The 22,174-nt window shown below is 42.1% G+C and overlaps 1 protein-coding gene across 3 annotated transcripts in view; it reads left to right on the top strand.

The window, feature by feature from the left end:
* Positions 1-926: 926 nt before the first annotated feature.
* SPOPL (speckle type BTB/POZ protein like) overlaps positions 927-22,174 on the top strand; it is a 57,083-nt gene continuing 35,835 nt past the window's right edge. For 2 of the 3 annotated variants that reach the window (XM_039494605.1, XM_039494606.1), the window contains exon 1: positions 927-1,269. The gene's annotated coding sequence lies outside the window, so the exon portion shown is untranslated. The remainder of the gene's footprint in view (positions 1,270-22,174) is intronic. The other variant, XM_039494602.1, reaches the window with a different exon arrangement.

Genomic DNA, 22,174 nt, shown 5'->3' with positions numbered 1-22,174 from the left:
AGCTAATGTGTTTTAAAGATCTATTGTAGACTAGGCATGCAGCCTTTACTGTGTGATAAATTGATCAAATTAAAGCCTGGGCTGGGATTAGAACATGTCTCTAAATGACAGCATTCCCCTGGAGCTGGGTTAGGTATCAGCCTAAGGCTAACAGCCAGAGGCCTGTGCTTTGGAGCTGAAGATCTTGCATTCAAATCCTCCAGTTACTCATGCAGCAATAAAACAGAATGAGCTCATTGCTCAAGGCTGTCTGCACAAGGGGACAGAGCTAAGGTCATAGGGGTAACCTTAATTCTGGTATTTGCTAACCATGGTGTGTAAAAATGACCCTCTCTTAGGTGGCGCTTTTGAGAGGTCTGGATGCCTCTGGGTCTTGCTCAGGAGCCTTCAAGTTACAGGTCACCTCCTGCATGGCCTGAAGCTCAGGGGGCATTAAAAGTAGTTCCCACTGTTGGTGGCTGTTGGACGGCCCCTCAGCGGGCTGAGGCCGGTGGGCCTGAGCTGGAAGCTGACTGGGACGGCCACCCTGGGTCCGTGCCCCCGAGACACAACGCTCCCTGCTGCAGCGCTGCCACCACTCAGGATGTTAGCGGCGCAGGGGCCGGGGCTGTCTGGACATGGCCTCAGGCATAGGGGGTGAGGGCTCTAACTTGCGGGGCATGTCCGGGGGGTGTCAAGGCTCCGGGGCTGGAGAATCACCGACACCACCAGGCGCGTTGTGCCGGCCCCTCTCCCGCAGTCTGGCTGGCAGGGCACGTCCAGCTCCGACTTGGGTCCCTAGGCAGCGTTGCCAAGGAAACCGGGCAGAGGCCGCCCCAATCCGAGGGCAACGCGCCCCCCCGGCTCGTGACAAAGCCCCCGCCCGTCACACCTGGCTGAGAGCCTGCGGGCGCGAGGCGCATTCAGCCGTTAGAGGGGCGGGCGGGCGGAGCGCGCGGGGAGGAGAGACCTCGCCAGCGCAGCACGTGGCAGCGCCCATCCCCGCGAGAACCCGGATGTGAGCTCATCCCTGCACGCAGCGTGACCCTCTCCGTGCCCGGAAGTGAGGCGGCTGGGGCTGTACGGGAGCCGGGAGGTATCGGGTAGGGGTGTGTTGGGGCGGGTGGTCTCGGCTTCGTCCCCGGCGCTCGTAGCGAGGAAGGTTGTGAAGGGGCGGAAATGTGGCTCCGCTCCCGCCCTGCCTCGCCGCTCCCGCCTCCCACCGGGCACCAGTGACCGCCCGCCAGCATGAGACCCGCCGCCGAGCCGCCTCGCCAGCGCCGCGCTCCGGTAAGTTCCCGAGCCCCGGGGCTCCTCAGTCTGCACCCGCTGGGGGGGTCTCCGCCCCTGGCCTGTGCTAGCAGCCCGGGCTCCGTCCCCTAGGGCCGCCGGGGGACACGGGCCCCGCCGGCAGTAGGGAGGCCCCGATCCCCGGGCCAGTGGCTCTCCGCGCCCCTGGGCGTGCCCGGGTCTCCCGGGGGCAGGTCTACGCACCGCCCCCTCCCCCCGACAGCACTCCTGCGGCCGCGAGCTCTGACTGTCCCCGTCCCGCCCCCAGGCCCCAGCGGAGGGGCCGCGATCTCGGCCCTTCTCTCCCAACGCACCCCGGGAGTCAGCGAGTAGCGAGGCCTGGCACCCAGAGGGGTAGGGTGCAGGGCTGTGCCCTCCTTCCCTCCCCTCTCCCCCATCCCCACGCTGAATCCCAGGCAGGGGCGTGAGGCCTTGCCCCCAGTCCTGCACACTGGCTGGGACTCTGAACAGGCAGGCAGGCCCTCCACTCCCCTTCCCCTGGCAGCTACTCCCCAAGATGGGGGGATTGTGCAAGGAAGGCGTGTGGAGCTCAGCTTATCTGGGGGGTGATGCAGGGCAGAATCACAGAGAAGGGTAAAAAAAACAGGAGTACTTGTGGCACCTTAAAGACTAACACATTTATTTTAGCATGAGCTTTCGTGAGCTGCAGAGTCCTCCCGTCCCCCACTTTTTCCATCCCCTTACACATCTCCAAGGAAAGCAGGGGGGAGAGCGTCTTCTGGCTTTCCCTCAGACACCTCTTACATTTCTTTCTGCTTGAAAACTCTCAGGTATTCAACCCCTTCTCCTCTTACCTAGGGGTTTGAATAGGCAATGATAACCGTGGACTCCTTGTTTAAAATGTGGAGCTTGTATTCCCATTGGGGTAGTAGCTTGGAAACAGGGCAGAAAAGTTGCTTGGTTCCGTTTTCTGAGCTCTTGATACTTGTGTGTATGAGTGCTGCAGTAGCTAGTCTAACAGATGAGTTAATTTTGGGAAATTTTTTAATGAACGGTAACTGTAGAAAGCACTGGTCTGCGTCCTTCCTTGCACCAAAAATCACTTGTCTCAAGCTGCTCATAAACGTATGAGAGGTAGAGAGGTCCATTTGTGATTTATACATCTGTATAACATCTAGAGAGAGAGACACTCTAGTATGAACTAATTAGTTTAGACATTGGCTGAGGGAGACAAGAAAGTGACTATCCAAAATCTTATGTCCTTGTTTGTTTATCCTGTGCTTGTTGCCTGGACTTTGCCTGCTTATTGTAACATAGCTGTCTAAGAAAATTCCACATCTTCCTCCTTAGAACAACAACAAACATTGTTTTTGTTGTTACACAACCCAAAACAAGGCAACTTGCAGAGCTTCATTCTAAATGATTGCAATGAATAGTATTTTCAATTTCATCCTTGATTCATCCACTACAGTTTGGGCTGTTAATGAATATAACTGTTAGGGCCTTGGTCATAACACACTTGTCTCTTACCTGGTTAAAATTGCTACAATTTGGAGTATGAACAAGAATGCTGTCTCACATAGTTATGTGATCCAATGAAATCCAGTTTATACCTCAAATTTTACTGTCAACTTCAGTGTCCCGATGTGGTGGTTCTGTATTGTAGACAAGGCATTTTAAGACAAGTGATAGTTAAAGGACAAAGAGTATTTTAACAAGGGAAAGAATATGAATAAACTAAATTAACATGAACAAAAATATTAACTTTTTCAAAAGTATAACTTAAGAATGAAGTGTATTGTTTTGTATTGTAATGAACTCTATTAACTTTGAAGATATTGTGAACATAATAGCTTAGTTTAGTTCCGCTCTGTAAAAGTATATTTGTATTCCTATTAATGCCAAGCTTTTCTATGGTGTCATTCATCCATACATATCTACGGGTTAATTTAAAAAAAAAATTTGTCCGATGTTTGAGGGTCAGTGACTTTCAAATTAAATGTGTTTACATGAATCAAAAGATGGAGTTTCTACCTGTCAGCCATGCAAAGTCAATGTGGTATCTGAGATTCAAGCTGGGTTCTTTCCTACTCTTTATAACGGTTCTGCAGAATAAATTACACTGTCAGTGTTTCATGTGGTTTGAACAGTACAAAGGAATTCTTCTGGTTCTAGAATTGAAGTTGAGGAATCAGGTGGGATAACATGGGGCTTTTTTAGTTAAAGTTTTCAGACAGAACCATCAATTTCTAACGGCTTTTCTGAGATTGGTTTGTTCCTCTTTTCATAATTTTGCAAAGCAATCTGTTTTACTTAACTGTTCTGAAAGAATAAAACATGGTGAGGATGTTAAGGGGGCACTGGAAATTTAGAAATCACACATATGTCTGAAATTTACTTAATGTTGTTACAGCTAACTCCTAGGTGTCCTATACCTGAGAGTAGGGAAATGCATTTTTTTCTCTAATTTTTGGTTTGTTCCTTGCATTTAATAGCGTGTTTGTATGCCAGTTTCACTGTTTCTGCTGCATAGTCATTTTTCCCTTTTGTGTGGATCTTTCAGACAGCCATAGGGAAAAGAGAAACATTTTAAAATAATATTTGTAAAACCACAAAACACTGCAGGGGCAAGTATAGTATCTGAAACTACTTCTAACTCAGTCCTTTGAAACCGACTAGATCTCAAGTTGACATATTTTTAAAATATCCAGAAATATTCTGATTGGGTCTTTGTGCCACACTGAACATATTAAATAGGCTTCTACCAGGTTTTAATTTCAACAACTAAGAATTTATTGTTGTCAAAGAATGTAACTTGTTGAAATTTTAGTTACTAATCAAGGCCTTATTTAACTTGTGATATTGCTGATTCTGCAATATTAGGCTTTCACTGCAATTTTGAAAGTGGGAGCCCGAGGGCACCTCTCTCTCAGCCCTGGGCTGCCAACAGTGGGAGCCCCTGCTCTGAGCCCTGGGCGTCTGACCATGGAAAATTGCAGAAAAGTAATAATGGACTTTATTACCGCAAATAATGAGATTCATTATTACTTTTCCACAATTTTCCATCGCTTGTCTGCAACTCAGCTGCAATTTTTTGACAATCATCCCGCAATTCAAGTAGGGCCTTATGCATGATTATCTATGAGGCCGTAGAAGACCATGGTAAATTAAAGCTATCCATAAATTTATATGCCCCCCCCCCCCCCCAAAAGAGAGAAAATGAAACAATGGCAAAAAATCTACTGATTACAATTCTTAGAGGGATACTAGCTTGAAGGCTAGTTACTTTTATTGAATTTTCTGAAAATAATTTCAGTTAGTAAATCCCTTTGCCATTTTTTGTGGTTTTATGAGTATTTGAACTTTTTGAGCTGTAAATAAAAGAAACTGACTAACTTATGCAGGGAAAATAGTTAAACCACCTACTATCAAATACACAAAGTAAACATTTGAAAAAATATTTTTTCAAATGTTTTGTTTATTGTAATAGGTATTCAGATTCAGTTTTGAGTAATGTTTAAGTTGATGATTTTTCTTTTTACTGACTTTTGCTTGTTTGTTTTTTGTCTCCTGTTTGAGCTACAAGCTTTTTTTTTAAACCTCAGCCTTCTTGTACCGTACTTCACTTTTCTTTTTACATCCTGCATCCTTGCAGAACTTTGTACTCTGAAACTGTTTCTTACGATAGTGAGTTCTAGGTGCTCAGATGCTATGGTGATAGGCCCTATATAACAACAAAAGTTACAAGTACCAAGATTCCTCATCATTTTCCCATTCTCTGTTTTTTCCGCTGTACTGGTGAGAAGTAGATTTGGGATGGCTTTTCCTCTAGTAGCATTCTCTGACTGGATCATGCTATTGAGAAGCAGTTCTGGGTTATTGAAAAAGGAATTCCTTAGGCAAAACTTCAATAAAGTTAAGAATAAGGAATTCTAAATGAGGCCATTAGATGTTAAACTAAGGTAACTGATTACAAGCAATGTCAGAGTAAGTATTGCTTTTGTAAAATATCCTGATTTGCAGAGTATTTTTAAGAATCATTGTCTTTTTTTTATTAATCCATCCTTCTTTGCTTTCTGGGTATCTTAACTTATTTAAAATTTTATATATGCAGCTAAATATAAATGAAAAAGACAAACATTTATTCATATTTATATTAATTGGGAATGTTACCCAACACCCAGTAAGGCAAGGATTAAGCCTAATCGCCAGTCAAAACATACGGAGTCCAGAGCCATGCCCTCTCCTGCTGCTTGAGTCCCTCCCTCACCACATGATCCAGAAGACCCTGCTAGAGGCCTGTGCGGGACTATGACTACGCACACTTTACAACAGCTCAGCTGTGCCGCTGTAGCTGCGCCGTTGTAAGCTGCTCTTTATCACTGGGAACTCTCCTGGTGACAAAATAAAACCACCTCCAACAAGGGGCAGTAGCTTCGTCACCGGGAGCACAGCTCCTGCTGATGAAACACTGTCCATACCAGCGCTTTTCATCATTAAAACTTTTTTCATGCAGGAGTGTTTTTTCACACACCCGTCCCCCTTTCCCCCCCCCCCGCCCCCGAGTGACAAAAGTTTTAACAATGAAAGTGCCATTGTAGATAAAGCCAATTTTTTTTAAATCCTACTTCCGTCCCACCCCGCAATATCCACTCCCACCCGCCCCCACATTGTTTCTTGCAAGTTTATCCCACTCCCACCTACAAAAACCGTGGATCCTGCAAACCCCTCATGCTACAAAAAAAAAAAGTCGGTTAATATATAAAAGGAATTCAGACACAATTTTACTAGTAAAAAAACAAATCTTGCTTAAACCATGTAAAAATACTAACTCCTGTTTATAATAGATATCACATCTCTTTCTGTCCCTTGGTTAAATTTAAGTATTGAAACGTTTATTTAAAAAAAACAAAAACAAACACCCTTGCTTTACATTGCTGAAATTCTATTTGGCAAACTGATGAGAGATTTAGTGTTTTCCTGCAAATTACTGCAGTCTGGTGGTTTTTGTTTTTTGTCCACCCAGTACCATCCACAACAAAGTACATTTTACCTGCTCCTGCGATTATGGGAATGGATCTGGCCAGACCCACTGGATCCCGGAGTTGCTGCAGGGCTCTAGATCCTGGCTTTCCGTTGGCTGAACTCTGCATCCCGTTATTCCTGCCCAGCCCCCCCCCCCCAATCAATTATGTTGCCCTTCCACATCACTGTCTGATATTAAGGATTGTGTAAGGCAGCTGTTTATAAAAATTGGGAGTTTAGATCATAGAATCTTGATGAACTTCCAAGTTTCAGTGTCCTGTAGTAAAACAGACTTTACAATGGTATTAAATATTCAATTTCAGTTTGGAGGACGAGAGCTCTGTTTCTCCATTTTGGCTTTAGGGTTGCAAAGGCATGTTTGGCTTTTCCTATTCTAGCTCTAATATCTTTCTGTTCCACGTGTTTTGTTTACAGTGCTGCCAAGATGTGATGTCAGACCTGTTGTGATAATTGAACCTACAAATTTACCCTAATTGTGAGCTCAGCTGTGAAAAGTGAAAGTTCATAAAGTGGACAGGGATGGTGTCCCTAGCCTCTGTTTGCCAGAAGCTGGGAATGGGCAACTGGGGATGGACCACTTCATGATTACCTGTTCTGTTCATTCCCTCTGGGGCACCTGGCATTGGCCACTGTTGGAAGACAGGAAACTGAGCTAGATGGACCTTTGGTCTGACCCAGTATGGCTGTTCTTGTGGTCTAATGACCTATGATAACTGTTGAAAGGACAAGGTGAAAAAGGGAGGAGACCAACTGAATTAGTACAAGTGAAAAGGCCTACTGATATTCAAGGACTGTGTTAAGATAATGGCTGGTAAACAAGAAAAGTGGGGACTGGAAATCCATGAACCAAAATTGGTGTGTTGAAAATTAGGCCTAATTGGTGGCTGAAATAATTAAGGATGTTCCAGCCATCACTCCCTTTTGAGATCCTTAAGAAGGGAATTTTTTGGGACAGATGTGAATTCTGGATGACTGAAAAACAAGAGAAGGGGAAGGAGCAAGCTTCACCATCGTGGCTGCCAGGCTATCCTCCTGGGCCCTGCGCCTTCTTTGTTCTAATTCTGAAAGATGTCCTTACCAATCTGGGTTAGAGAGAGGGACCTCAATGACATCTTCTCTGGCTCTGGCTAAATCCCAGGATGTGAGGCTTTGTCACAAACCTCCCTGCCCAGTGTGTGTTCTTTTTCTTCCCCACCATATTTCTTTTTTCCTATCCTTTTTTTGCCTACTTTTTAATAAGAATCTAGCTCAATTGGCCAAGCCTATATTTTATAACACTGCAGTAAGCCTGTGACCAAAGAGATAGCTAAAAGCAATGCCCTAAACAGCCAAATGCTGGTGCGAGTTTGCCTGCCTTGGGAGTGGCTGATAAGACTCTGTGCTGTGCTTGTGTTTTTTCGATCAGCAAGGTTGCAAGTGAGAGTCAACACTAGAGACAGAAGCTGCATTTTCTATCTCTGCTGTTCTTTTCTTTCCCCTGTTGTGTGTTTGTCTTGTTTTGCCTTCTAGGAAACAGAATCAGACTTGAACAGCAGCAGCAAAAACGTCAGCTTCAGCCCATCTTGGCTAACTTCTTTTTGGGAAAAAGAAAGGGACAGTTATTACCATCTTTAATACCATCTAGGAGACTGTCAGACCACAGGGTTTTCTTTCTAAAAATTCTCTCCAGCTAAAGAGAAAATGAAAACTTTACTTAATATTTTTCGTTTCAAATTATTTAACTGTTTTGCTTTTTCTGTATCTTTTAATAAAAGTTACAAAAAATTAATGGTATGGTTTCTGTGGTTCTGAATAGATTGATGTCTCTATATACCAAAACTGTACAGTTTCAGAGTCATGCTAACACTTTTGACTCTTTGGGCCCATACTCTATCAGAATTAATATACAGACCTCATCTATGTCAATTCCAGTAAGTACTGTTGGTGATTTTTATTGTGTTGATTCTCATGTTTTTTGTTTTCTTGGTGTTGATTCAGCCCTATTTGTTGAGCATAAGCCTGGAGATCATTTGTTTTATCTTGCCTATCTCTGTGGGTATGGGACATCACACTGATGTCATCTGCAAAGACGAGGTCTTCTGGCTTCTCTGTGAAAGTCCATTGTATCCCTCTCGGTGGTTGTTTTTCTCAGTACCCCATCCATTACCAGAGGATGAAGGTCTTGACTTAGGGCTTGGCTACACTTGAGAGTTGCAGGGCTGGTGGAGGCTTTCCAGCGCTTCAACTTAGTAACTGTCCACACCTGCAAGGCACATCCAGCGCTGCAACTCCCTGGCTGCAGCGCTGGCTGAACAGCTGGTCTGCTTGGGGAATAACGAGTGCAACACTGGTGATGCAGCGCTGCTCGTCAGGTGTGGCCACACACCAGCGCTGTTATTGGCCTCCAGGGTATTGGGAGATATCCCAGAATGCTTTTAACTAAATTACTCTTTGTTTTGTTATGCAGCCTCTCTTTGTTTTGTTGTGAACTCCTGCTTATCTAAAAAACAAACACAGCTCCTGTTTGCTGTGATCAATCTGTACCTGACTGTGAACAATCAAATGAGATAAACCCCTGCCTGCCTCATTCACAGGGGTTGAGTGTTTGCTTGACGAGAGAAAGGGGCGGGGAGGGGGAGAAAGGGAGTCTGTGCTGCTTATCTGGTCTGCAGGCTGTTTGCAGTTAAGACTAAGGGGTTGGGAAAATTTTCTGATTTTGCAAGGCAGGGAGTTAGTGTCGGCTCCAAAAATCCACACACTCTCTCTCTCTCTCCCCTGCTCCCTGTCACACTACACCCCACCCCCCTCTTTTGAAAAGCACGTTGCTGCCACTTGAACGCTGGGATAGCTGCCCATAATGCATCACTCCCAACAGCGCTGCAAATGCTGCAAATGTGGCCACACTGCAGCGCTGGTAGCTGTGTGTGTGGCCACACACCAGCACTTTCCCTACACAGCTGTACGACCAGCGCTGTAACTCCCAGCGCTGCAACTCTCAAGTGTAGCCAAGCCCTTAGTTGACATAAGACATCCTTGTCTGACTCTGGTGGTTACCTCTAATGGCTTAGTCAATTTGCTGTTATGTATTATTTGATGTCATATTTTTCATAGAAACTCTGAATGATCAGAGTCATTTCTGGAGGAATTCCGTAGTGGCATAGTAACTTCCATAATACACGTCTATCCACTGTGTCAAACAAAAGCTTTTTGGAAATCTATGAAATTCATAGTGTGTGACTGATATTTTATATGTAGGGTTACTGTCTGAGCTATGCATGATTTCTCCTGTTAAGCCCTGCCTGTTGTCATACCCATAAATCTACAGCTTTCTTCATTCTGTCTAGAATCATGCATGTAAATATTTTAATTGGGATGGACAGCAGTTGAATGCCTCTCCAGTTGTTGCACTGACTGAGGTCCTTTTCTTTGGCAGCTTCACTGTATGACCATTGTCCCGCTTGTTTGCTATTTTTCTTCCCCATATCTTTATAAGAGGCCTGTCAAAGTGTCTTCTGCGTTCTTTGAGTCCTCCTTAAGCACTGCTGCAATAAAACTAATTAATCCCACCCAACGAATGATTCTGTGGCAAGTTCTTTTTGTCAGAACCTTTCACTGCTACTCCAGGACAATCCTCTGCATGTTGGAGTGACAGGAACCTCTCACCTCCTTTCCCCCGTCCTACCCCACATGTCCCATTGCTAGTTTGTCTGGGTTATCCAGAATACTTTTTCACAACAAGGCAATGTAAGGCACCTTACTTCCTGTGCAGTGGCTGTCCCCTTCAGCAGAGACGGTGACACCACACTGCCGTAACTATTTGTGTACACATTGGGGCAGACATCACTGCTTTAATTTGCATTGATCCATGTTTGGAAGGTAATGTTTGCACCATAAAGGCTAGAAATTTTTTTAAATGAAAGCCTGGATTCGGTGGAAATTGTTTATCCTGAGAAGATGACTACTCACTGTACCTTAGTAGATTTTTCTAATACTGTGCTTGCATGTGCGTATAAGCAGTGTGTGGAGCTGTGCCTAATATAATGCAGAAATGTCTCAGTTTTAGGGACAAGGTGGGTTAGTGGACTCACTTTTGTTGGTGACAGAGACAAGCTTTTCAAGCTCTTCAGGCTCTGTGTAAGCTTGAAAGCTTGTCTCTGTCACCAACAGATAAAAGATATTTGAGACACAAGGTGGGTGAGGTAATATCCTGGGACTGACACAGCTACAATAACACTGCATACAATAATGGAAGATATTATTTTTAGGAGTCATTTTCATTTGTTTGCAACTTTCGCAGTTTTTTTAGCTTCTAAAAATGTACAAGATATCATTTATGTAAATTGTTATGTGATCTCTTAACTGACTGCCAGTGTTCCTTGGATTTGTGTAGGCATGTGTCGCTTAGGAAACTTAATAGAGTGTAATGCATTTCTCTTTGCTGATTCAGAAACTCATTGCTACTACAGGATCTAGAAAGATTGAATCTATGAGCTTATTGAATCAAGTTACTTATCTACATCACTAGTACTGGCTTATTGCTCTCAAAAATTGACTTACCTCTTAAACGTTCCTGTCAAAATGAACAGCTACCATTCTGCATTTTTGTAAAAATACTTTGTTGCAGGACCAAAGCAACATGGTGTAAAGCATGTTAACTAGATTCACAGTTTGATAATTTGACCTTTATTTTAATTTATCAATACAGCTTCCCTTCCTGTGCTGTTTTTCCAGAGGGTGAGGCAAGGCTGTGTTGGTTTCAGGTGTACTCTACACAGACTGAATTCTGGTTACCTTGACAGAAGTATTGCCTCAGATACATTGAGGGTAATCAGTGTGTCCTTCCCTGTTTTTGGTGTTGGACTTCTTATGGGATTGAAGTGGGGAGTGGCTAGTTCTAGGGAATGTAAATTGTGAGCTCGTGAAGGGTTAGACCATGTTAAATTTTTTAAAAGCATTCTTTTTAACAGACATTGACAATGAGCTAAATATGTTTTTTGTTAAAATCAAGCCAAGAGTTTTGGGTTTCTGCTCTTTGTCTAGACTAGAGCACTCATTTAATTGTGCTTCAGTTGATAGCATCATATATACTGAAGTATCAACAACTGAGTGTTTCCACCATCAATTGGGATAACATTTGCCCTTGCGTCCATCCTTGGGTTGCCCTACACCAATGTGAGGTGTGGGTTGTCATCTGGTATACAACTTAACCCAATGTTTTTACAGAGATAAACTCTCAGCTCAATTGCAAATGCAACATGCTGACACAACTGGGGCTCTGTCAATTCTGACAGATCAGATTGCTACCTCAGTTGGCAAATTCTACGCTGCAAAAAACAAAACAAAATAAAAAATCTACTGCAACAGCGAGTCTCCAAGCCTGGGTCAACTGATTCAGGCTCACGCTATGGGGTGAAAAATAGCAGTGTAGGTGTTCCTGCTGGTGCTGGAGCCAGAGCTCTGAGACCCACCCTCCTCTCTGGGTTTCATTGCCCAGGCTCCAGCCTGAGCAGGAATGTCTAGACTACTATTTTTAGCTCTGTAGCGCAAGCCTGAATCAGTTGACCCAGACTCTAAGACTCATTGCCACATTTGTTTTTTCCAGTGTAGATGTACCCATAGTTTACAGGCTAAGAATCCTCTCTCTGAACTACTGCCACCATATCCCCTTCCCTCTCTGCTTTTCTGCAGAGGATCTCGGGCTGAGACTGCACTGTTTACCTCTTGGTCATGCCCTCTCACGTATGTCTTCTTTCCAGAGTTAGCGATTCAGCCGGTGAACCACCGTTAGCTGAAGATTTATAGAGTTGGGGCATGGGAGGAGGGGAATCATGGTTAGGGAACATTTCTAGGGTAATCTGGGGGGACTGAAGAGCCAGGCAAGGCAGAGAAATTGTCGCTCTGTACATGGACAGCTGTCAGAGCAGGCAGATTGCTCATTTGATGTTGACAGTACACCAGTTGTTCCTTTTGTGTTGAGATAAAGCCGAGGACCCTGTTGTGCTAGGCACTGTGCAAACATATAATAAAAAGATTGTTTCTGTCCTAAAAAGTTTAAAGACTGTGTTCCAGTGTGGTTGCAGCTTAATCATTTAGTTTCTTAACTTTGAATGGACTAGTCATTGAACTGAAATAGTTGAGAGAACTGAAATGAAGAAAATATTCTCTGTACCTGCAGAAAAGGCTAATGGTATCTAAAACAGGTTTAGCACTTCAACAAACTCTGGTTCCAGACTTAGCCACTGCCTGCCAGCAGCTCAGTGATTTGACTTCCTTTAAAACTTGACATCAAATATGTATTATTTAATTTTTTTGGATTAGTCGATTTCAAATTTAATTTTCAATACGTTTTTTAAAAAAAAACCTGTATTTAATTTAAACTTAAACTGATTTAAATTTTTAAAAAAAATCTGATTTTCTTTTAACCCCCCCCCTCAATTTTTATCCACCCTGTTCAAAAGTTATATTTAAGTTTACATTCCATTTTTGTATTGCTTTAAAGATTTTTATAAGGGCACACTGTTTTTAAAAAAAACAAATTCTGAAAAAATCTGGAGTTGGCTTGTTTGACGATTAATTGTAACCTAAAGTGATCGTTTATTATTTTCACTGTAGAAAAGCATGCATCTCTACAAAATAAAATTGCAAATTTACTATGACAATGATTTGGCAAATCTATCTGTAAAATTTAAGAACTCTGTGTTAGATTATGAACTCTACATGTATCTTGACCAGGTTGCAAACTCCACTTTGAAGTTGCATGCAGCCTGTTGTCTTTACTGTTCTTTTACCTCCATGTTGGACTGAAATTCCAACGGGGTACTGGCAAAGGTATAACAGCAGTAGAGGATTGTTAAACCTTGATGGTGTCCTATTCAAAAAGGAAGCACTCTAGAAAAAAGGCTGATCCCTTCCCTTCACAGAGGAACTGTTATCATTTTTTTTTTTTGTTAGTTCTGGGGAGAGGTCACCTAGCAATGAAATCACCTGGGGGGTTACCTGTTCTGGCTGACCAGGGAGTCACCTGACAGAGGAGACTGACTAGAAGGTTATAAAGAGGCTACTCTGTTTATATTCTCTTTGGCCATTTTTTTCACTGTCTTAAGATGAGGAAACTGCAGGAGCCGAGTGAGTTAATGGTGAAGGGGAGACACAATTTGTCTATTTGAGCACATATGGTCCCCAAGCACTTCTAAGGGAAGGATGAGCTAGAGAGGGGAAATGTATGTAAAGTTTGGGTTTTTTCCTTGTATAGATCTATGTGATTCTCATTATTAAAGGTCAACGCTGTATTTGAGTCCTGTGCAAACTCTGTGTGTGTTGTGTTCTGCACCTACCATGTGCTCTTTGAAGAGATAAATCAGAACGCTCACGTTTGGATGGAATTCTGAGAAAGGGAATATTTAAGTTATGAGTGGAGTCTGAGCAGTCCATACTGGTTCCATGGGCTAGGCATGTGAGCCATGTGGTAACAGTTCTCAGGAGGGAGAATTAGATGAAGGGTCTCACTCTGACAGTGCATCTAGGACTCCAGAACTGAGACAGTGCCTGAGCCTGGGCTCTGTGCAGACTTTGAAGTCTTAAAACACCCATGAAAGCAGAGGCTGGGATTCTTTCCTCTGGTGGGCTGCCAGCAAGAGAAGCCCAACTAGGGCTGTGACGAATTTGGCATATAATAGTTATAACTGAAGTAGAATGGACAGAATTCAGTTTATAGAACTTGTATATCCTTCATCTTCCTGCAGAATGTCTCAGAGCCGGTTCTCCTATCTGTCTGAATGCATACATTTAACAAACCTTTTTTTTCACTGATTTTTGAAAAGAAAGTAGTAATAGTGGCAAGGGGCTGTATTTATAGTAATCAAACGTGGATGATTCATAGCTGGGAGAGACTGCAAATGCTGTGGAGGTTAGAATTTAAAAACACTTTGAATAATACATTGGAGAAATGGCTGAAATTAAAAAACAAAAAGTCAATAAAGACATTTGAAGAATCAGTCAAAGCATTGGACACTCTAAATGGCTACTAATTTCATGGACAATTACACTGCATTCTTACTAAAGACACCTCTCGCTCCTGGGGGCTGTAACTAATTGAGATGAGTTCTCTCTGCAAGAACTGCATGAATATAAGAGGTGGGAGGAAAACTACATTAGTAACACTACAGAAGAGTGTGAGTAAAGTTGATGAGTTAGCAGTATAGCTTTACAAAGAGCCAAATGTTATGTCAGGTTATGTTAATAGGATTATCATGTGACTTAAGCAAGGTAACTTGTATTCTTGCTCAGTATTGGCTTGTCCTCAGTTTGCGTACTACATTACATTTTGGGCATTGTTTTTAAAAAAAATCTTTTTATTAAAGCAAAGTTGCAATAAAATGTTAACCTACATCATACAATCCTTATTTATTCAGCATCAGGTTAATATTCAAAGAACCTGTCTAAAGATTAGTAAGAAATTGAAGCATATCCTAGCAAAAATTGCAGCAAGAAACAACCTCCCAAAGTAATGAGGCACTCACTGCAGTTAACTGAATTTTGTGAGGGAACAGTTATTTCAAATAGCTGCATCATCAAATATACTTTTATCAGATACCTGATAACTGTAATTTGGATTTATCTATAAGTGTTTAGAATAATACAGTGTAATACAGCAGTTTTAAACTGTGGTCTGCAGAGAGCAGGCTGGTCACATGATGTTGGCTCTCCTCTTGGTTTCCAACTACTAAATTACATTAAACACTTCCTTGTATTTTTTTTATTAAAGCAGTTTTCTTTAGTTGCCACAGGGATAGTACATGATCCGCAGTGGGCAGGGAGGTGTTCGTGAGACATTCTAGGAGTGATCCATGCTGTGTGTCTTTGTCCATGCTATTGACATTCTTCTTTGCAGGGAAAGCTTGCAGATTCATTATGATGGATCTTACCCCAGCATGCAAAACCTTGGAGGCAGAACCAGATCTATCAATCAAGGCAGTAGTCACTCCTGTGAAGACCCAACCAGATCATGCTGCCTCCAACAGGTGCAGGGAGGCTTTACAAGACTTCCTGCTCAGAGCAATTAGAAAATAGGACAAAACCAAAAAGGGCTCCTTTTTATTTTTAGTGTTTGATTTATTTGATTATAAGCATCACTGGACTGTTTGGCCTCAGTGGGTCTATAGCAAGCTTGCTGGAAACACCTCTTCTGATATTGAGGTAGCTGGCTGTAGCAGATTCTAGTGCGGTCTATCTGTGAAGGCTTCTTTGGTAAGGCCATATCGGGGGAGGGATAGCTCAGTGGTTTGAGCATTGGCCTGCTAAACTCAGGGTTGTGAGTTCAATCCTTGAGGGGGCCACTTAGAGATCTGGGACAAAAAAATAAAAATAAAAATCAGACAACCAGAGAAATAAAGAAGCTGGCAGAACAGAACACAAACATGTCTGGGCTAACTGGATCCATCTTGGTGTGGATCAGCTATGTTACTCCTGCTGTGCTAACCAGAGCCTCAAACCATCCATTGACCATACAACCACTGCTTTCTCACTCTCTTCCAAACAGCCAGCTTTGGAGGGATGAGGTAGAGAGCAGACCACGCATGGAATAATAAGTAAGGAATAAGGGGCTCCATTTCTCATGCCACTCTTATGTAACTCTGCCTTTCTCACTGAGAGATAATATGAAACAAAAGGGCTGTTTCGTGTTCCTGCCCTTCCCTTGAGCAGGAGGCTAGGGAACATATGTAAAAATCAAGGCAACTTAGGGAGTCCTGAAGAGTGAACCCCCCCCAGCCCAATAAATCGGAGAACTTGGGAAAGAAAATCAAAGGCATCAAGGAAGGACACTACAGATTCTGACTGTAGGGGCCACTCCTCCACAGAGGAAGATTTCTAAGGCTTAATCCCCCCGCCCTGGGTAAAACAAAAGTAACATAATATAAATCCTTCCAGTGTACAGGCTCTAAGAGGGACAAGAAGGGACCCAGGGAGCACAAAGAATGTTTTTCATATTCATCTTCCTGGGAGCAAAGATAGTTCTTGGAGCCAGAGCTCATGGAGGAGGAGGAACTTTAAACTATATTTTTTATTATTATTTTAATTTTTTTTAAAGGCAGGTTGTGTTGAAACCATTCTCAGGAGTACTTTGCAGACTCTGTATTCCTCCAGAGGAGCCCTTGGAAAAGGAGTTAGTCCACCCACAAGTAAACTTGTCCTGATTGATACTCCCAAAAGTCTCATTTAAAATAATGACAATAAAGAAAAAGAAAATGAAGCTACATCAGCAGCCTTTAGTAGACATGCTGCCTGTATGTCTGGTGCTAGAGCCATGCGTGCATGGTCAGACTCCTTAGTGCCATTCAAAATCAAAAGATCCTCTGGACTAGCAGACATTTTTTTAAAGCAAGATTTTCATAACAGTGGCTGTTGTGGGAAATGCTCCAACCCCAACAAGCCTGAGATTTTACAGTATGATTAGCGTGTAATACTTAATTCTGTGTGGCAACACCAACTCCACCTGCCTAAGGCCTTGGAAAGCCAATCCATAGGCAATCAGATACTAGGTACTTCTAAATATCCTGTCAGGTAGGCTCTCTTTTGAGTCTGTAGATAGCACTTTTAAATTAAGCAAATAAAAAAAAAATCAAAGGATACCTTGGAGCACAAAAGGAAATATAGATCCTACTATAGGTCTTGGCACACATACCAATCCAGATAATTATAGGAAGGATAGCCACTTGGCATAAGGAAGAAAGGAGATGTTTCTGGAAAGCCCTCTATATCAGGCAAGCATGACTACAGGATGATTCTTTGATGTGGTGCTCCCCAAATAGGGGTCAAGTAGCAGGGAATCTTAGTGTCAGATCAATACTATATTTGAAAAATGGATCTTAGCAGAAATATCCAGCCTCACTTGCACATACACTTAAATTCAAAGCCAACATCAAAACGTGCGCCCCCTTTTTCTGCTAACCAACTGGAAAAAAAACAGTATGAAGACTGACATATATCTTCCAATTGGAGAAACTTATTTTCCAACAAACAAGAAGGCTTAGTACTCTAGTCCATCTGCTTCCGAGTACCTAAGTGTTCCAAAAACAGAGGAGTGCTTAACCTGAAGTTTTTGGAAAGATTAGTCCAGAAGCCACAAATCAGGATGGAGAATCTAAATTCTACCATTGCAGGAATTTTAAAAGGAATATATTTTTTCTTTTATTGTCAGGTGTTCTTCAGATCAATTATCTGTAATCGTTATACGAACCCCCATAGGTGGTATCTCAGGTACACATAAAATGGACAATGTACAGTATGCTACTTTACTTTTTAACCTACCTGCTTCTCTAAGGTTTCTTTCTATGAGCAGAGAAGGGGTCACGTATACACATTGTAAAATGTTTTGCTTATTGGAGCAGTGGTCCTGGAAAAGTTCTACAAAGCAGCAGTAACATAACCCAGGTTGTATTCTGGAATAATTCGGATTTGTCAATACAACCAAGAGCCAAATGATTCTATGCAATCTGTTATTTATGGGAGTTGTCATAGAAAAACTTCTGTAGGGATTGATATCTGTCAGAGGACAGGATTCAGAAACTAGTGGCCACAAGGCAGAATGATAAAAGCAACAGAGTCCTGTGGCACCTTTATAGACTAACAGACGTATTGGTGCATGAGCTTTCATGGGTGAATACCCACTTTGTCAGACGCATGTGAATGATGTTCATTCTCCAGCCATGTTGATCGTGGCTCTGATGTCTTAGATCAGAACAATGCTGAGTGAGGTTTCACATGGGTCCTCTCTGAAGTTTCCTAATTTCTTGAGCCTATAGGACTTGTAATTCCTGTCAGCCCTTGGTAATGGGACCACCACCACCCTATGTTAGAACTGGAAGGAGTTGGTGGGGAGAATCCATGCCAGGTTCAAGAGCGGGAAGCTCATTCAAGGAACAGCTTCATCCAGAATTAATGGAAGAACAGACCTCAACAACGTATTACTTGGATCAAGCTGAGAACAATCAGTTATAACCTAATAGCCATAACACTAGTCCTGTTCAGCCAAGATGGCTGATGGCTTACAATACTTTGGCAGTGTTTCTTCAACAAAAGGAGGTACCAAATCCTCAACGTGGCTCTGAGTATCTTAATCTTTTCTTTTCCTGAGTGACCACAATAGTTCCCAGCCTAGGAAAATTCTACTTGCTTGGATAATTCACCACTCCACCTCACTGTGGCAAACAGTGGGCAAATAAATGTGTGCACCTAGGCTGGTGTATTTTCATGACAATTTTGCAAAGTTGATTTAACCTGTAGTTGAATCTGTGTCCAGTTCATAATTAACTTCTCTGCCAAGACAGCCAACAAGAGTACCTCTCAGTGCCAAATGTGGTGATTGACACTTATACACTAGAAAGCTGAGACAAACCCCTCAGGTTATATCCTGGTTCCATAAATTATGTTTTTATACAAAGCAGCAGAGCATGGTAGAACAGCATTCACTGCCAGCACCACCAAAGGATAATGTCAAAACAAGTTACACTGCTTACCTACGGCAGTTTTAGCTCAAATAAGGTTAGTTTCTTCGCCAAACAGTTATAAAGCACATTTCATCTTCAAAGCACTTAAGCCTCAACACCAAAACCTGTGAGTTATGATCTCTTCCAGATAGGGTAAATGAGACAGAGGTAAGGTTCCCAAGACCACTGTGTTAGAGACTAGATTGGCATTCAGTGGTTTTTCCTGTACTTGGGTCAGAGATAAGACATAATTTGTCGTTGTGTTGTGCTGTTAAACATCTGCTGCACTTCAACTCAGTGATCTTTCAGACATCATAATGTAGTCGCTCCCCCTTCTACTTATGTTTGCATATAAATTTGTAAACATTTCAGATAACGGGAGCTACATATATACGATTTTATTACATTTTGTACAGATTATTGCAGGAGTAATTACCAACGATAACTATGTGAACTTTATGATCTACTAACATAATGAGGCTGTGGAACGTTCCCTACCTCTGTCTGTCTCTTTCCTCATACTGCACCAGGGAAGAAAGAAGTGGAGGCAAAGCTGCACAATATTGATAAACCACAGAGTTTTCAGTTTGCAGTGTGATAGAGTAACTAATATCTGTTTGGTTAATAGTTTTGGTTCTACACTGAAACATGTAAATATGGCCATTTGCAAAATACCACCCCTAGTGAATGGGATTAATTTTGCTTTTGTAAGATATGCTTGTAAATTATGCTTTACGCTGTTTCATTGTCTCTTCCCTTGAACAACCGCTATACATCTGAACTACATATATTTTATAATATTCTAAAAAAGGAAATGAGTTCTGTTAGAACAAGGTCCAACCCTCTTTCTAAATCTGGAATACGAAAACAATTCTAATCTGTGTATTAATGTTCCAGGACTGCCTGTGTGTCACTCTGAAGCCTAGAATGTCCGAGTCAGTGGAAAGTGATGGAAACAGCTACAAACATGGCTGAGAGTTCTTTTTGTTCAGAATATCACCAGGTTCAGTTATCACTGGGATTTGTGGTCAGTTATTGTCCAATTTTAAGTTCTCAGTCATTTTGATTTTATGAATTACAGCCCTGCAATAGTAAGGCATGTATCTATGCCTTACCAAGAGTCTATTTCATTGAGCTATCAGAGGTAACTTAATCAGTCACCATCCTTACTATACAGCTCATTTGCCTACAACAGTTGCATTGATTGTATGAGGGAGACTAGACAGATGGTGAATTACTTGGTCTAACTGCTGCCATTCTTCAAAACCACCCACACAACATAGCCAGCACACATAGGAAACTCAATTACATGTAGCCCCTCACTGCAGCACACATACCCCTCCTTTGCCACAGAAATTATCTTAAACTCCCAGCAAAACACGCACACATGCTCACTCTCACGCATGCTTACTGTCAAACCATGCAAATGAGCATCAGAGCCACAGGTCATCACTAAAGGTTTGTCTACACTACAGTGGCATAGCTACAGTGATGTTGAGGGAAGGGGCTTTTCTGTTGATGTAGCTAATCCACCTCTCTGAGAGTCAGTAGTTAGGCTGACAGAAGAATTCTTCCATCAACCAAGCAGCATCTACAGTGGGGGATTGGTTGACCTAATTACGGCACACAGGGTATGAAGTTTTTCACAGCCATGAGCGATGGAGCTAGGTTGATCTAATTTTTAGGTGTAGACCAGGCCTCTGGAGATGCCCAATTTGTGGGATATTTTCTCGTACACTCTAGGGGTGCCCACCTTTACCCTACCATGGGCTCAAGGTGTAACCCTGTTAATTTATGTACCCATCCGTACCCAATTTCTAGGACTCAGGGCGTACTCTTTGTGGGTTTGCAGGACCTTTTACCAGTGAAAGAGCCTTACACAGTAATATCCCTAACCTCTGTTTGTTAACAATTACCAAGCAAAATACACAAGCTAAGCATACAATGCTATGTTCACCAATCCTGATCATGCAGGTGGACTTTCCTGTTAGCCAGGCAAGATCAGTCTCGTCTGGATTCTGGTTGCTGGATTCACGGTCGTGCAGAGGATTCTTAGCAGCTCTGATATTAGACTGTGTCTTAGAGGTGACTTCTTCTTCTTCCAGGTCTTTTCTTCTTCTTCTTCTTCTTCTTCTGTTCCTTCTGCTAGTCTCCTTCGTGGACCTCAGTTTATATAGTGAAACTTGAGTCTTGCTTACCTATACCTTAGCCCAGGGGTAGGCAACCTATGGCACGCGTGCCGAAGGCAGCACCTGAGCTGATTTTCAGTGGCACTCACACTGCCCGGGTCATGGCCACGGGTCCGGGGGGCTCTGCATTTTAATTTAATTTTAAATGAAACTTCTTAAACATTTTAAAACCTATTTACTTTCCATACAACAATAGTTTAGTTCTATATTTTAGACTTATAGAAAGAGACCTTCTAAAAATGTTAAAATGTATGACTGGCACGCAAAACCTTCAATTTAAGTGAATAAATGAAGACTCGGCACAGCACTTCTGAAAGGTTGCCGACCCCTGCCTTAGCCAATCATTTAACTAAAATATTAGTTAATATCTCTAATCAATTCTAACATATTGTAAAACAATTCTTTAACCAATCATAGCCCACCACATTAATTAATTTATAACTAGCAAAATTATGTAACGGAAACCATACAGATAATAGAGAAACAGGGAAAGAAGTAGGGATTTCACAACCACAACTTGTTGATAAGTGATTGCTTGCCAGACAGAATGCCATCAAACAAAGTTTTCTTTAACCATCTTAAGATCTGTTTCTTTATCTGGTGATGGTGGGTACTATTAGGACAGGATCGCCTTCTTAACAGCCCAATACTACATTGTTTTATATAATTTAGATGGAATGTGAGGATGACTTTCTGCCTCTTGGCTGATGGCTGCTGCTCTCCTAATATGACTGCAGACAAAGGCCTTAACATAGGCTGTCAATTTCAAATTTAATTTTAAATTGATGTATTTTTCTATATTGAATTTAAATAAAACTGATTTTTAATCAAATTTGTATCCATCATGTTATGAAATAATTGATGCAAGGATAATTCTGAGTTTTGCTAATAGGAATATATGTGAACCAAGAAAGGATACTACTATACTTTTTGCAGCAACTGAGGGGAAATTCACTAAGTACAGCATCTAGTTTTGAGCACCTCAAAAATAACAAAAAATAGAGAAAATTCAGAGGAGAGCACAAATGATAATTGGAAAATAAGAACTGATAAGATGGGTTAAGATAACTAGGATATTGGGTTTCCAGTCTTTACTTGAAATGCATACATGGTTGGAGGAAAGTGGTGTTTCCCCGTCCTCTAGCAATCCCTCAGTATAGCTATAGCATACTTTATTTAGAACTAAGAATTTTTTTCTGGCTCCTCCCCACTTTTCATTGTCATTGACTTCAGTGGATAGATGAC

The sequence above is a fragment of the Mauremys reevesii genome, linkage group 11 (genome assembly GCF_016161935.1).
Source record: "Mauremys reevesii isolate NIE-2019 linkage group 11, ASM1616193v1, whole genome shotgun sequence".
Classification (NCBI taxonomy): domain Eukaryota; kingdom Metazoa; phylum Chordata; order Testudines; family Geoemydidae; genus Mauremys; species Mauremys reevesii.
This window is presented reverse-complemented; position numbering and strand designations above follow the sequence as displayed.